This window comes from Cebus imitator, unplaced genomic scaffold (assembly GCF_001604975.1).
Source record: "Cebus imitator isolate Cc_AM_T3 unplaced genomic scaffold, Cebus_imitator-1.0 Scaffold27, whole genome shotgun sequence".
Taxonomy (NCBI): Eukaryota; Metazoa; Chordata; class Mammalia; order Primates; family Cebidae; genus Cebus; species Cebus imitator.
The window spans coordinates 7,056,468-7,070,559 of NW_016107342.1; the positions used below are offsets into that span (position 1 = coordinate 7,056,468).

Here is a 14,092-nt window from a genome sequence, read left to right on the forward strand (position 1 = left end):
ATGTAGGTGATGGGGAGGAAGGCAGCAAATCACACTGCCACGTGTGTTCCTATGCAACAATTTTGCATGTTCTTCACATGTACCCCAAAACCTAAAATGCAATAAAATAAATGGGAAAAAAAAATATGAAGGAATGATTTTGAAAAATAACCACTCTTCAAGAACTATGACAAAGAGGTATTTTAAATTGAATGGGAATTATGTAAAATGTATACTTTGAATAAGTTTATGTTAGCCATTTTACTTTGGCTTACTAGCTATAAGTGACTGAGAACTTTATTTTTAATATTATGAATGAGTATTAAATACTTTCCAGTACTTTTTTCTCATTGTAAACCAAAATTATGATAATGAAGACCAATCATGTTGTATTTTGATGGTATGAATGGTAAGTCACAGGCAAGCCCATAATACATGTGAATTTTTGTCTTTCTTATTATGACATTTAACCTCACTGCAAGAGGAAAAAAAAAGTCAGTGAAATAAATGATTCAAGTACATCAAGTAACAAGGGCTTCTGAAGTACAGTATTTCTTGAGTCAAATGCAAATGAAAGCAGTCCTTATTTAGACTGAAGATATAACCTTTTTTGTTATCAAATAACTGCTCTGGGAGACTTTTTGCACTGTTCTGAAGAGGTCAAGCACTCCTGCCTTTCCTCTTTGTACCCTTCTGACTAAAACCCTTTTTTATTTTTAAAGATATTTATTAAGCGTTTTTTTAGTACCTATAGCACTATACTATGCGGTCTGGATTTTGTCAGGGTGAAAAGCAAAAAAAAAAAAAAAAAAAAAAAAAAAAAAAAAAGACATTAAAAAAAAAACCCACTATTTTAAAAATAGTTTATTTTCCAGATAGCAAAATAAAGTTTTAAAAAGAACTAGAAGAAGCAGGCACGCATGCTGCAAGTGATAAAGTGGCAAAGTATGGTGGTAGAAGAACACTAAACTTGAGTTAGAAAACTTGGGATCAAGCTCCTCTGAGTTAAATTGGGCAAGGCATTTACATTTACTTTTTTTTTTTTTTTTTTTTTTTTTTTTTTTTTTTTTTTTTTTTTTTATGTCTCAGCTTTCTTTTCTGTGAAATAAAAGTAATAACATTTCTCTTAGGGTTGTTTTGAGAATTAACAAGCTAGCTCTCTGAAAGCACCATCATAGTATAATGACTGGCACACAAAACTAGCCACTCATTAAATGTTTCTTTTCCATAAAGTCTGGAAATGAAAAACAAGGCGGGATTACTATCTGGTGAGGTTTTTCATCATGTTACTTTAATTGGTCTAAATTTCATAACCTATATGAAGAAAAAGCCCGAGCTTCAAGAGAAGAAATGCCCTAGTTGTCTTCAATTAAACCTGCTTCCACCAATTCATTCTTCACTTTCTGTGGGGCCCAGTGATGAAAAAGGTTCAGGGGTACAAGTGCAGGTTTGTTACACAGGTAAATTTGTGTCACAGGGGTTTATTGAACAGATAGATTATTGTGTCATCCAGATACTAAGGTTAGTACCCAGGAGTTATTTTTTCTGATCCTCTCCCTCATCCCAAACTCCACCATCAAGTAGGCCCCAGTGTGTTTTCACCCTCTTTGGGTCCATGAGTTCTCATCATTTAGTGTCTACTTATAAGTGAGAACATGTGGTATTTAGTTTTCTGTCCATGTATTAGTTTGCTAAGGATAATGGTCTCCAGTTCCATCCATGTTCCCACAAAAGACATGATCTTGTTTGAAAAAGTTGTATCTTATAGCTAGATGTTAATTGTAGTAGCATAATGAGAACATATTCTTTAATGTATTAGGAAGATCAGCGGGTCTACAACGGTAGTTATGAGCGGTAGAGCCAAAAACAGAAGACAAGCATAATAAGAAAGTAGCTAAAATAAGAAGTTAAAGATCTGAGTTTCCAATTGTGGCACTATTTACATTTTACATAATGTGTTGCTGTGGAGGGCTATCCTGTGCACTGTAGGATGTGAAGCAGCATCCCTGGCCTGCAATCATACCCCACCCATAATGGCAATTGAGAACGTCTCCAGATACTGTCAAATGTTCCTTTAGGGAGCAAGATTCCCCTGGATGAGAACCAATGATTTAGGTGGTAATAGAAGGCAGGAGTAAAAAGGGTGAGGTAAGTAAGGATAGTGCCCAAAAAATTCACAGTTAAAAAGAGGCACAAGTTTAAAAGGCTTATCAATGCAAAAATGATATGTATTTATATAAATCATGTCAGGGGAAAACTGTCAGTAGTAATTCTCCAGTACATAATGCAGTATCTACCTGATACTATACAAGAAGAATGAATGCAATGTAATGAACTGTGTCAAAGGTCAGAAGCTGAGAGAAGGAAAAAATGAATTGTATGCGGATAGAGAAAAAGATATGGAAGTGAGTAAGATCAGGAATAACTTTTTCAGTATACTGATTTTAATTTTCATTTTAATTATTTTTCAGAAACTCATGGCAGTAGATTTTGCCCCCTTTATGAGTAAGCAGGTGGTCAAACACGGTTAATGGAAAGCAAAGTCAGAGTAAGACATAAAAAGTCTTCGCCAAATTTCCAATTTTATCTTTTTTACATTAATTTGTAATAATTATTTTTCAGTTGGATGTATTGTGAATGTCTTCTCTAATTTGCAACTTGTCTTTTCATTCTTTGTAAGGTGACTCTTGATGAAAAGAGTATCACAATTGTAACGCAATACAATTTAACAATCTTTTCCTTAATGGCTTTTTCATTTTTTCTCTACTTGGAAAATATTCTCCCAAAATTTTTATAGTTTTGTTTTTCAGAGTTAAGTCTCTACTCTACCTAGAGCTGATATTTACATATGATAGAAAGTAGGAGTCAAATTTCATTTTACCCCTAATGAATAATCAATGATCCCAGTATCAGTTATTGAAAAGTCAACCCTTATCCTAACACTAGCTCTTTCAATACACCAACTTACCTCCTATCCATAGATGTTTCTAAGCAATCTATTTTGTTCCACTGGTCAACTGTGTATCTTTCACTAGTATAACACTCTACTAATCACTAAAGTGTTATATTAAATCTTCATATCTTATAAGTAAAGTCTCCCTACTTTACTCTTCTTCCTCAAGAATGTCATATTACTATCTTTACTCTCTTATTTATTTATTAAGCAGACTTATTTTATATTCTCCCTGGTAATTTTTTTTTTTTTTTGGAGACGAGTTTCACTCTTGTTACCCAGGCTGGAGTGCAATGGCGCGATCTCGGCTCACCGCAACCTCCGCCTCCTGGGTTCAAGCAATTCTCCTGCCTCAGCCTCCTGAGTAGCTGGGATTACAGGCACACGCCACCATGCCCAGCTAATTTTTTGTAGTTTTAGTAGAGACGGGGTTTCACCATGTTGACCAGGATGGTCTCGATCTCTTGACCTCGTGATCCACCCGCCTCGGCCTCCCAAAGTGCTGGGATTACAAGCGTGAGCCACCGCGCCTGGCTCTCCCTGGTAATTTTTAATATATGTTTATGAGTCTGCTTCTTTGGAATATAGTTTCTGACATTCATTCATGATGCCTTGGTTTATAATTTTTGACAGTAAATTCATATTTTGGGGTAATTTTACCTGTGGAAATTTTTGGGGTCCTGTATTGAAGGTAGTAGGTTCCTTCAATGAGAATTTATGTTTGCTTCTACTGGCTACTTGGAAGACAATAAGCTTGGGACTACCTTAAATTCTTGGCTTTAATTAAAAAAAATTTTTTTTTTTGGTATCACTTATGTAGAATAGCAAGCCCACAATACAAGCTTGATATTCAAATGATCAAAGAGATATTCCATTCCTATGCTCAATGTCAAGGTTTAAACCGACCAATTTTCCTTGCAGTGCCATGGGAAATTATAGCTGATTTTCTTAGGTAACCTTTCCATAAAGATGTAGATATTTGGAAGTCCATAAGTGGACCTTAAGTATAGACTCTCTACCTTGGATGTGTCCAGGACTTTGACTGTCTCCTGTTCTTTCAATAGGAGGCCATGAAAACAAAACTGTAACCCAGAATTTACCAGGTTCAGCAAATATCCTTAAGGCTTACCTCACTGGACACTACTTTTATGTAGGGTTTGTGTTTATTTGTTTTGGCCTCTTAGTATTTGCCATCTTTCCAGTTCATAGTTGCATATAAACACTATTTTTATGTTTCACATTATTTTTAGTTGTTTACCATGAGATGTCAGGGTACCTAAGTTCACCATACTAACAGGACATAAAGTTTAAATTTTATTTTTTTTCCTCTCAGCTTTATCTTTTACCTTATATCTTTTAGAATGTCTTTAATCCTTTTTCTTTCTGATTTCAAAAAGTAACAAATACTCATTTTGAAAAAAATTCAAATGGTATGGAAGTATAAAAGTAAAAAATCACAGTTCCCTTCCTACCTCCATATAACCCCAAGATACTGCTAACAGTTGGCTCTTGTATAATATTTATAATTTTATAAATTATTAGGTTCAGTGGACTTACCAGTGTATACCAGCACTCAATATGCTGTACAAGCTTAAATGTAGAATGCCCCTATGTAGCTGTTATGCTAGTTAATCAGTATCTGAATTAGTTTTGGGCTACCATTTTCTCTGGCTATTTGCTGAAAACCCATGGTAACTTATTTAAAAGATGGCCTGATTAAAATACTCCTTCTACCATAAAGGTTATTTAATGTGAAAAAAAAATGCCAATGTTTGTTTTAAAGCTTGTCTATTTTATTCAAAAATGGCTCAAATGTGGTTTTTGGTAAACTTTTGGAAACAGGGACAGAGGATCTTTAAGAACTAAAATTAATTTCTGACAGAGATTGGTCATAGGGTCTGCAAGAAAATCTGCAAAATTTATTCAAGAAACTAACTGAATAAAAAGTAACATTTATGCCAACCATGATTTCAAAAAATAGTGATAGAGGTAGGAAAAGAAATAAGTGGAAGACATGTTTGTCTAAATTATAAAAAGCTGATAACAGAATGAGAGAAAAACTGTAGGCAATAAAGAAAAGCTTTACAAGAAAGGAAATGTAATTATAGTATGCTATTTGGTGTTGCAGTGAATAACACTTACATAACATCAATAAGGTAAACATTTGTTTTTGGTTTAACTATATTTGAGGGATGGGATGACAAAGAGGTACTAGGTGATAGACGTATGCTAAGTCATCATCCATGATAATAGACAAATGATTTATAACTTCTAGAAAGAATGTCTAATATTGGTAAACCTAGAGATAGAGGGGGAAAAACATATTTAGAAACAGGTGGCTGAAAAGTAGCAAACAAGTTTTTTTTTGAGATAGAGTCTCACTCTGTTGCCCAGGATGGAGTGCAATTGTGCAATCTCAGCTCACTGCAACCTTCGCCCGCAGAGTTCAAGTAATCCTCCTGCCTCAGCCTCCTGAGTAGCTGGGATTACAGGCACCTGCCACTGTGCCCAGCTAATTTTAGTATTTTTAGTAAAGGTGGGGTTTCACCATCTTAGCCAGGCTGGTCTTGAACTCCTGACCTCATGATCCACCTGCCTTGGCCTCCTGAAGTGCTGGGATTACAGGTGTGAGCTACCACACCTGGCCAGTAGTGAACAAGTAAAAGCAGTTATCTCTAGATGAATTCCAAGGGAGGGGGCACTCAATACTATTTAACATGTACACGTAATACATGAATAAAATTTTTTAAAGGAGAAAAGAGTAAGGCCATAATAGAGAATCTAAGGTTGCCTATGCCTTTTCACTCTACTCTGTGTTTTAGCACCAAAGTAAGGTAATGTGATGCAATGAGTGCTGGATTCCGATACATACAAATTCCAATCTGAATCCTGGCTCACTAATTGACTAACTTGAAAGTCTTTGGGCAAGTCAGTTAATGTTTTTTAGAGTATATTCCTTTACATAGAATCTGGAAATAATGATTTCTATCAAGCAGATTTATTTAGAGGCCTAACTATAATCTATATATAGCATAGGACACTTAAAAATGCTCAATTAACAGGAGTTTCTGTCATTAATCATTATCTCTCTTCTTGCCAATAATAACTATACAAAACCTCATGTATATTATGATTCGTTTTCATTTTGAAATCTGAATCACATAACAATCAGTTGAATGTTACCATCTATACATTACAGTTGAGCAAAAAGATTAAGAAAACTTGCCTAAATTCTCCTATTAGTAGGAAATTAAATTAGCAATAAAACTGTATATTCTTAGTCAGTTACTGTCTCATGTAAACAACAGGAAAGCACAGAAAATAAGAAGTGATAGTCTATTCTGCTTAGTAGAATGTTTTCACCAATAAAGTTAGCTATAAGTTGATTAATGGTGGGGGAAACAGGGGAAAATTTCCAAACAGAAAATAACTGTGAACTTAAGTACCAGCCCAAAGCCCAAGGTTTGTTTTCTTTCTTTCTTTCTCTTTCTTTCTTTCCTTCTTTCCTTCTTCTTTCTCTCTCTTTCTTTTCTTCCTTTTTCCTGTCCTGTTCTGTCCTGTCCTCCCTCCCTCATTCCCTTTTTCTCTTCCTTCCTTTCCCTTCCTCCCTCCCTCCCTCCATCCCTCCCTCCCTCCTCCCTCCCTTCCTTCCTCCCTCCCTTCCTTCCTTTCCTGTCCTGTTCTGTCCTGTCCTCTCTCCTTCCCTCCCTTCTTTTCTTCCTTCCTTTCCCTCCCTCTCTCCCTCCCTTCCTTCCTTCCTTCCTTCCGGTCTTACTCTGTCACCCAGGATGGAGTGCAGTGGCACAATCACAGCTCACTGTAGCCTCAACCTCCAGGGTTCAACCATCTTCCCACTACAGCCTCCTGAGTAGCTGGGACCACAGGCACAAGTCGGCATGTACCATCACATTCAGCTAATCAAAAAAAATTTTTTTTTTTGTAGAGACAAGGTCTCACTATGTTTTCCAGGCTAGTTTTGAACCCTAGGCTCAAGCCATCCTCCTGCCTCGGCCTTCCAAATTGCCAGGATTACAAGTGTGAGCCACAGTGCCCAACTTTAAAATTTTGCTAACAAGTTAGATTCAATTGTGATCATGTGTCTTCCTTACCTAACTCTGTCATTCATTTGTACCTATGCCCTCATAATTTTGCAAAGCTCTAAAATTTGTCTTTCCTTTAAGATGACAAAAGAGAACAATTACATACAACTTCCAGGAACTGTGGGCTTGAATGTAGTAACTTTTGACATTTGGTATCTGGCCTGGTTATGATTCATGAGTCATAGGATAAAAATCTCACATGTCTAATTCCTGTGACGACTATTCCCTAAATCTCAAGCACACTGTTTAGGGCACCATGGACCATCTGTGAACCAGCTCTGTTGGGTCAGACCTGCAAATCCAGGTCCATTAAAAATGAAACAGAAAACGTAAATTTTTGAGAGCAGAGACTTCGCCAGCCTTGTTCACTGCTGTGTTACCAGTGCCTACTACAATGCCTGGCAAATAGCACTCAGTAAATATTTGGTAAATGAATAAATTTTTAAAAAGTAAATAATAATTCCTAAGTACTTATTTGAGTTTTCAGTCTACAAAGACAAAATGATCAAGTACAAAGTAAAATAATGAATTAATTTTATAGCTCATGACATATTTCCTTAATTTAAAAAAGTCACATATTATAGATTGAATGAAGTGTTACCCATTAGAAATAAAAATTCTCATTCTTACACACATGCAAAGTCAATGTTATGGTTTAACTACTGTCTCATAATGTGATACTTTTACCCATTCTTTATTAGTAAAAATAATAGTAATAGTAACTGTAACACTGCTTTCTAACCTAAACTCTTATAGCCACTATAAAAATATAAGCTTTATATACATTATCTCATTCATTCTTTGTAACAAACTTATAAGAGGTATTATCACCACACTTTACAGATGAAGAAACTGGGGTTCAAAGAAATAATTTGCCTATTTTATTCCACAAAATGGTGAAAGCCAGATAAAATCAGTTTAATTCTAAAATACCTTGTTTTCCAGCAGAGACAGTTAACACACATACACGGACTCACACTACATCTAGCACGCTATCTGATCCCAGGCACTAGGGAATATTTACTCATTCTTACAACATTTTTGAATACCTATTATGTTCCAGGCACTACGCTAGGCTCCCTTAAAGATCACTTTTAATTCTGAAACACAAATAAAAAATGGAACCTGCTGGATTCTTCTCCAGAATCAGTGCTGAGAAGTACAGTTGGAAAATTTCTTGACTCTATACCTATCTATGTGTGATATGAGTGCTTTTGTTTCTCCTACTAAACTATACGTTTCTTTGAGGCAGGGTGAGATCAGATTCATCTTTTTGGGTCCCCGAAAATGGCCTAGCCCAGTGATTTGGTCACAATCAGTTTTCAATATACACTGCTAAAATAAAAATATACATACATAAATTGTACTAATTTTCCTTGGCTGAGAAAAAATTTAAACAAAAATGTTATCTTCCAATTTTTTTGTCAATTACAACTTAAAAAAAAAAACCCTCATATAAATGCCAAAACAAGATAGCTTTATTATTTTAAATATTTTACTTTATTGGTAAAGTTTAATAAGATTGTTAAATTTTAATGGAAAATATAAAATACCTTCTGATAAACAGAATATTCTATGTAAACAGGCTTGGTTTGCTTTTCATATATTATAACCTTAGGCAATATTGTTTTTTATAATATGGCTTTTCCCTACAACCCATATTAGTACATGTGATTCCACAAGGATAAAAAGATTACATTTTAAAAAGTATAATAATAATTTTTCTATTTTTTATCAGAGCTATTATTATGATTACAGAAATACACAAACACTTGATTCTGTAAGAATTATATATTGAAAAAGAAACTACATCATGATAGGAATAATTTTATTTCCTCATCTGACACTACACTTTGCTTCTTAGTCTAGATAAAATCAATTTGAAAGGACAGATTTTAATCTCAGACGTTACTGAGCTTTTTTTTTTTTTTTTTTTTTTTTTTAATTTTTTTTTTTTTTTTTTTTATTGGTGGAAAAAGACATGTAGCAATTCATGCTACGAATTAGAGATCAGAATCTGGCCCTAAGTTTACATGATTGATGGGCTTCTATCTGAACAGGCATAAATGTGAATGGCAACTGTAATAATGTTTACAGAGAGAGTTAATGCAACCTCAACCAGTTTCCCCTGTTGTCTTCAGCATAACATTACTTCCACTATAGCAAAATGTTTTTGAAACTCACAAATTTACAAATCCTATGCACTGCTTAAAAATGACACAAAACAATCTATACACACACACATTCAAAACATGATTCTAATAGGCAGGACAGACACTTAAGTTAAATACTCATTGCAAAAACTCTTCAATAACCAGTTTCTAAAATTACGTGTTTAGCAAGGATACAAATCATTCATTTTTTGGTCATAAGGAAACTGTGAAGATAAAATAGCTTATTATATAGTAGTATATTTTTTAATACATTCTTTACTGATCACATTCACACATGATATTTATTTCACTGGGCCTGATTTCTCACTGGAAATTCCATCTGTCTCTAAAATCAGAAACTTCCTTAGACTCATTCTTCTTTGATAGAAAAGAAATACTACAGTAATATCTTCTGGCAACCTGAGAGTGGGCTGGCTTTAAGTGTACCCAGAAGAGAAAAAGGACACAGCTGGGAACAATGACCATGCAAGCCTTGCTGTTATTAACCCCTGTTGTTCTGTTTATCCTCTGAATTACAGTTAATTCTTCTTAGATGGAATAACATACTTCTGGTAGGCATAAACTTACCTTACATATTTAATATAATTAATCTGTACTTCTGGTATCTAGTAGTAAGATCTACTCATTCCATATAGTAATAGCTGATCAATCTCAGAGAATAATTATGGTAATAAAGGGAAGTAGCACTTACAAGTGTCAATTAATTTCTAGGTTCCATGTCACATATTTTACATATATTTTCACATTTAATATTCTAAAGCAACTCTTTGAGGTACCTATGATCATTTCCACTTTACATACAGGTACACTAAAGATCAGAAATTTGAAGTAACACAGTAATAAATAGCAGAACCAGGAATCAAACCGAGGTCAAAGTGACTACATTAATGATGAAATGAAATAATAAAGTGAACAGGTAAATAGACCCAGTAAAAAGACCCAGTAATTCAAATTCAAGTAATGGTAAAATAACTTAAATCACACAAGCTCTCCCACTGAATAATAACTACAAGCTGTGAAAAAAAAACTATAGCCAATAAACAAAACACAATTATGTGAAGACATACTAGAGAGTGACCAAATGTAGGCAGAAATAGAAAGAGTGAGGATTTGATCCGTGAAAGAAGATAACATCACTGGGTAAGGTACATTCATACGGCTCTCCTGAGGTACAAGTGTGTATGAGCAAGTAGAACTTAAGCAGAAAGCCACAGTCTTACTTGCTTGAGGTATCAGAGGTCAGAATTCAGGGCTGAGAGAACGGCTGAAAATCGTGGGTGGGGGAGAGGGTTCCAGAAAGGAGGAAAATACACAGGGGGAGTTACAATATTTGAATATCAATTCCCACCTAGGCTGGCACCTAAAATGTACATGCATGGGAAAGACTCCAAAAAACTCAGTGAAAATAACAGCTGGAAAGGGAAAATAAGGATTTCTCCTACTGCCCATTACATGAGACAAAGAGTTTCATGTTTGAATCCCATTGGGCAAAAGCAGATGGGTAACACCTCAGGCTTTCCACAGAAATCCATAAAGGACCACATGCTAGGAGTAAATATTATAGCCCTATACACCAAAGAAGTCGCCCAAGGATTAAGAACAAAACCAGAATAGATCTACCCTCTAACAAAACATCAAACCAAGCCTTCACTAGATAGCTGAGTAGCTACTGATTTAACTGTTAGAAAAAAGGTCAATACTCTTCGGAAGAAGATAATAGAACATAGAGTCTGTACCGTGTTTCATCTATATCTAACATACAATAAAAAAATTCTTAGAAATGTAAAGAAACAGCAAAATATAAACCAAAGTCCATAGAAAAGGCAGCCAACAGAATAGACTCTGAGATGATTCATACATATACTTACAGCAGCCATTACCAAGAACATAAAGCAAAAGATCATCAGAATAAATGCCCAAATAACATCTCAGCAGAGAAATAAAACCAACAAAAAAGAAATGCAAATCAAAACTACATTGAGATACCATCTCACGCCGGTAAGAATGGCGAACATTAAAAAATCTGGAGACAGCAGATGCTGGAGAGGATGTGGAGAAGTAGGAACACTTTTGCACTGTTGGTGGGAGTGTAAATTAGTTCAACCATTGTGGAAGACAGTGTGGCGATTCCTCAAGGACATAGAAATAGAAATTCCATTTGACCCAGCAATCCCATTACTGGGTATATATCCAAAGGATTACAAATCGTTCTACTATAAGGACACATGTACACGAATGTTCATTGCAGCACTGTTTACTATAGCAAGGACCTGGAACCAACCCAAATGCTCATCGACGATAGACTGGATAGGGAAAATGTGGCACATATACACCATGGAATATTATGCAGCCATCAAAAACGATGAGTTTGGGTCCTTTGTGGGGACATGGATGAACCTGGAAACCATCATTCTCAGCAAACTGACAGAGGAGCAGAAGATCAAACACCGCATGTTCTCACTCATAGGCGGGTGTTGAACGATGAGAGTACATGGACACAGGGAGGGGAGCACTACACACTGGGGTCAGTTGGGGGGAAATAGGGGAGGGACAGTGGGGGATGGGAAGCTGGGGAGGGATAGCAGGGGGAGAAATGCCAGATGTAGGTGATGGGGAGGAAGGCAGCAAATCACACTGCCACGTGTGTTCCTATGCAACAATTTTGCATGTTCTTCACATGTACCCCAAAACCTAAAATGCAATAAAATAAATAAATGGGAAAAAAAAAGAACCAAGCACACCTCAAAATAAATAAAATTTTACGTTATGTATATCTTACCATAATAAATTTTTTCAAAAGTATCAAATGCAAATTATGAAATTAAAAAGTATAGTATCAAAATGAAAAATTCACTGGATGGGCTTAACAGCACACTGGAGATGGCAGAGAAACCAGCCAGTGAACTTGAAGAAACACAGAAATTTCTAAAGAATAGTTAGTTCTATGTAAGTTTTATTCCATAGAATATCTGTGACAACTACCTGAATACTATATGGGACATGACCAAAAAGAAGATATAATTCTAAAAATGTAGTAATGATTAGAAAGACTCTTCACTAGAATGAGCTTTACTAGAATAAGCAGGCGAATTAATGTTAACAATTCATAATGAGGTTGGGTGTGGTGGCTCATGCTTATAATCTCAGCACTTTGGGTGGCTGAAATGGGATGACTGCTTGAACCCAGGAGTTCCAGACCAGCCTGGGCAACATGGCAAGACTCTGTTTCTACAAAAGATCAAAAAATTAGCTTGGTTTGGTGCTGTGCAGCTGTGGTCCTGGCTACTCAGGAAGCTGATGTGGGAGGATTGCTTGAAGCCAGGAGGCTGAGGCTGCAATGAGCCACATTCATGCCACTGCACTCCAGCCTGGGCTATAATGCAAGACCCTATCTCACACACACACACAAAGAATATATATCTCTCAAAAAACACAGAAACTCTATCTTAAAAAGAAAGAATATGTGTGTGTGTGTGTGTGTGTGTGTGTGTGTGTGTGTGTGTGTGTAAATTAAAAAAAAAAAAAAAACTTGTTCATTTTGAAATGTCAACAATGTTTCTTAATTTCTTACCCATAATAATAAAAGGTGGCCCTGGTTTAAACAAGTATGGAAAAGGAAATCTTACCTAAGTTAATTTACAAAGTATAACTATTAGTATGATTATAAATATAAATGCTATACCATCTCTAAAGTCATAGGGCATTTCATTTGTTTGTGCATGTAATATGTATCCTGTCATCTTGAATCTGTACACCTATTGTTTGAACTCTGACATCAAGTAAACAAACAAGCAAAATGATAGCTATTGCTTTAAATTTTAACAAACAAAGCTAGAGAGCAGATAGAAAAATGAATGATTAAGGAACTGTCAATGTCCAAGAAACGGTGGTATAAAATACTACTAGGCAAAACATGTAGATCTAGTCATAGATCATGCCCTGTCACAAGTGAAATAACCTCATTTCAGAGGTTGAACAGAAGAAATTTGTTTTCGGAATTCATTTTCTAATTTCTATTCACACATGTATATGAATATATATATATATATGAGAGAGTTATGCGTTGAATTGTGTTCCCCCAATAGATATGTTCAAGTCCTAACCTTTAGTACCTATGAATGTGACCTTATTTGAAAATATAGTCTTTATAGATGTAATTAAGATGAGGTCGTACTGAATTAGCATAGGCCTGAATCCAATCCTTATATTAGCCAAAGAGATACAGACACACAGGGAGAATGCCACGTGGTGATGAACGCAGAGATTATAAGCCGTGGAATGCCAAAAACTGCTGGCAACACCAGAGCCAAGCAAAAGGAACAAATTCTCCCCATCAGGCTTAAAAAAGCAAGGCTCTGCCAACAACTTAGTTTTGGACTTCTAGCCTCCAGAACTGTGAGAGAATAAACTTTTGTTATTTTAAGCCACACAATTTACGGTAATTTGTTATAGCAGACCTAGAAAAATTAATAGAGCAAAATTGTCTGTTTATTTTTATTTTTCTAGTGGAAATACTGAATCAGTTTTTCAGACCAAATAAACATCTGATCAATGTGAAGTTAAAAGAGATTTAATCCCAAGAAGATTCCTCAAATCACTCTGTCCTATAAATGGAATATTTCTCCAAATAATAGTGCTTGACTTAAGTTTTAGAACAGTCCATGCATACCCTACATTTTTAAACAAAATTTAGAATGTACATAGTTTCTGTGAAACTCAGGTTAATAACTCTTGGTATAATGTTTTCTAATGTGGTTTCTGGATAAATTACATTTTCATATTTTTAAACATAAACTTTAAACTGCTTGTTTGGACACTTCAACATGAACAAAATTTACCAGTGGTAAAACAAATATAATGAAGTAAAACAAGTTTGGCATAAATAG

The 14,092-nt window shown here is 35.2% G+C and overlaps 1 protein-coding gene across 5 annotated transcripts in view; it reads right to left on the minus strand.

The window, feature by feature from the left end:
- MBD5 (methyl-CpG binding domain protein 5) overlaps positions 1–14,092 on the minus strand; it is a 486,298-nt gene that overhangs the window by 258,259 nt on the left and 213,947 nt on the right. The window lies entirely within an intron of this gene.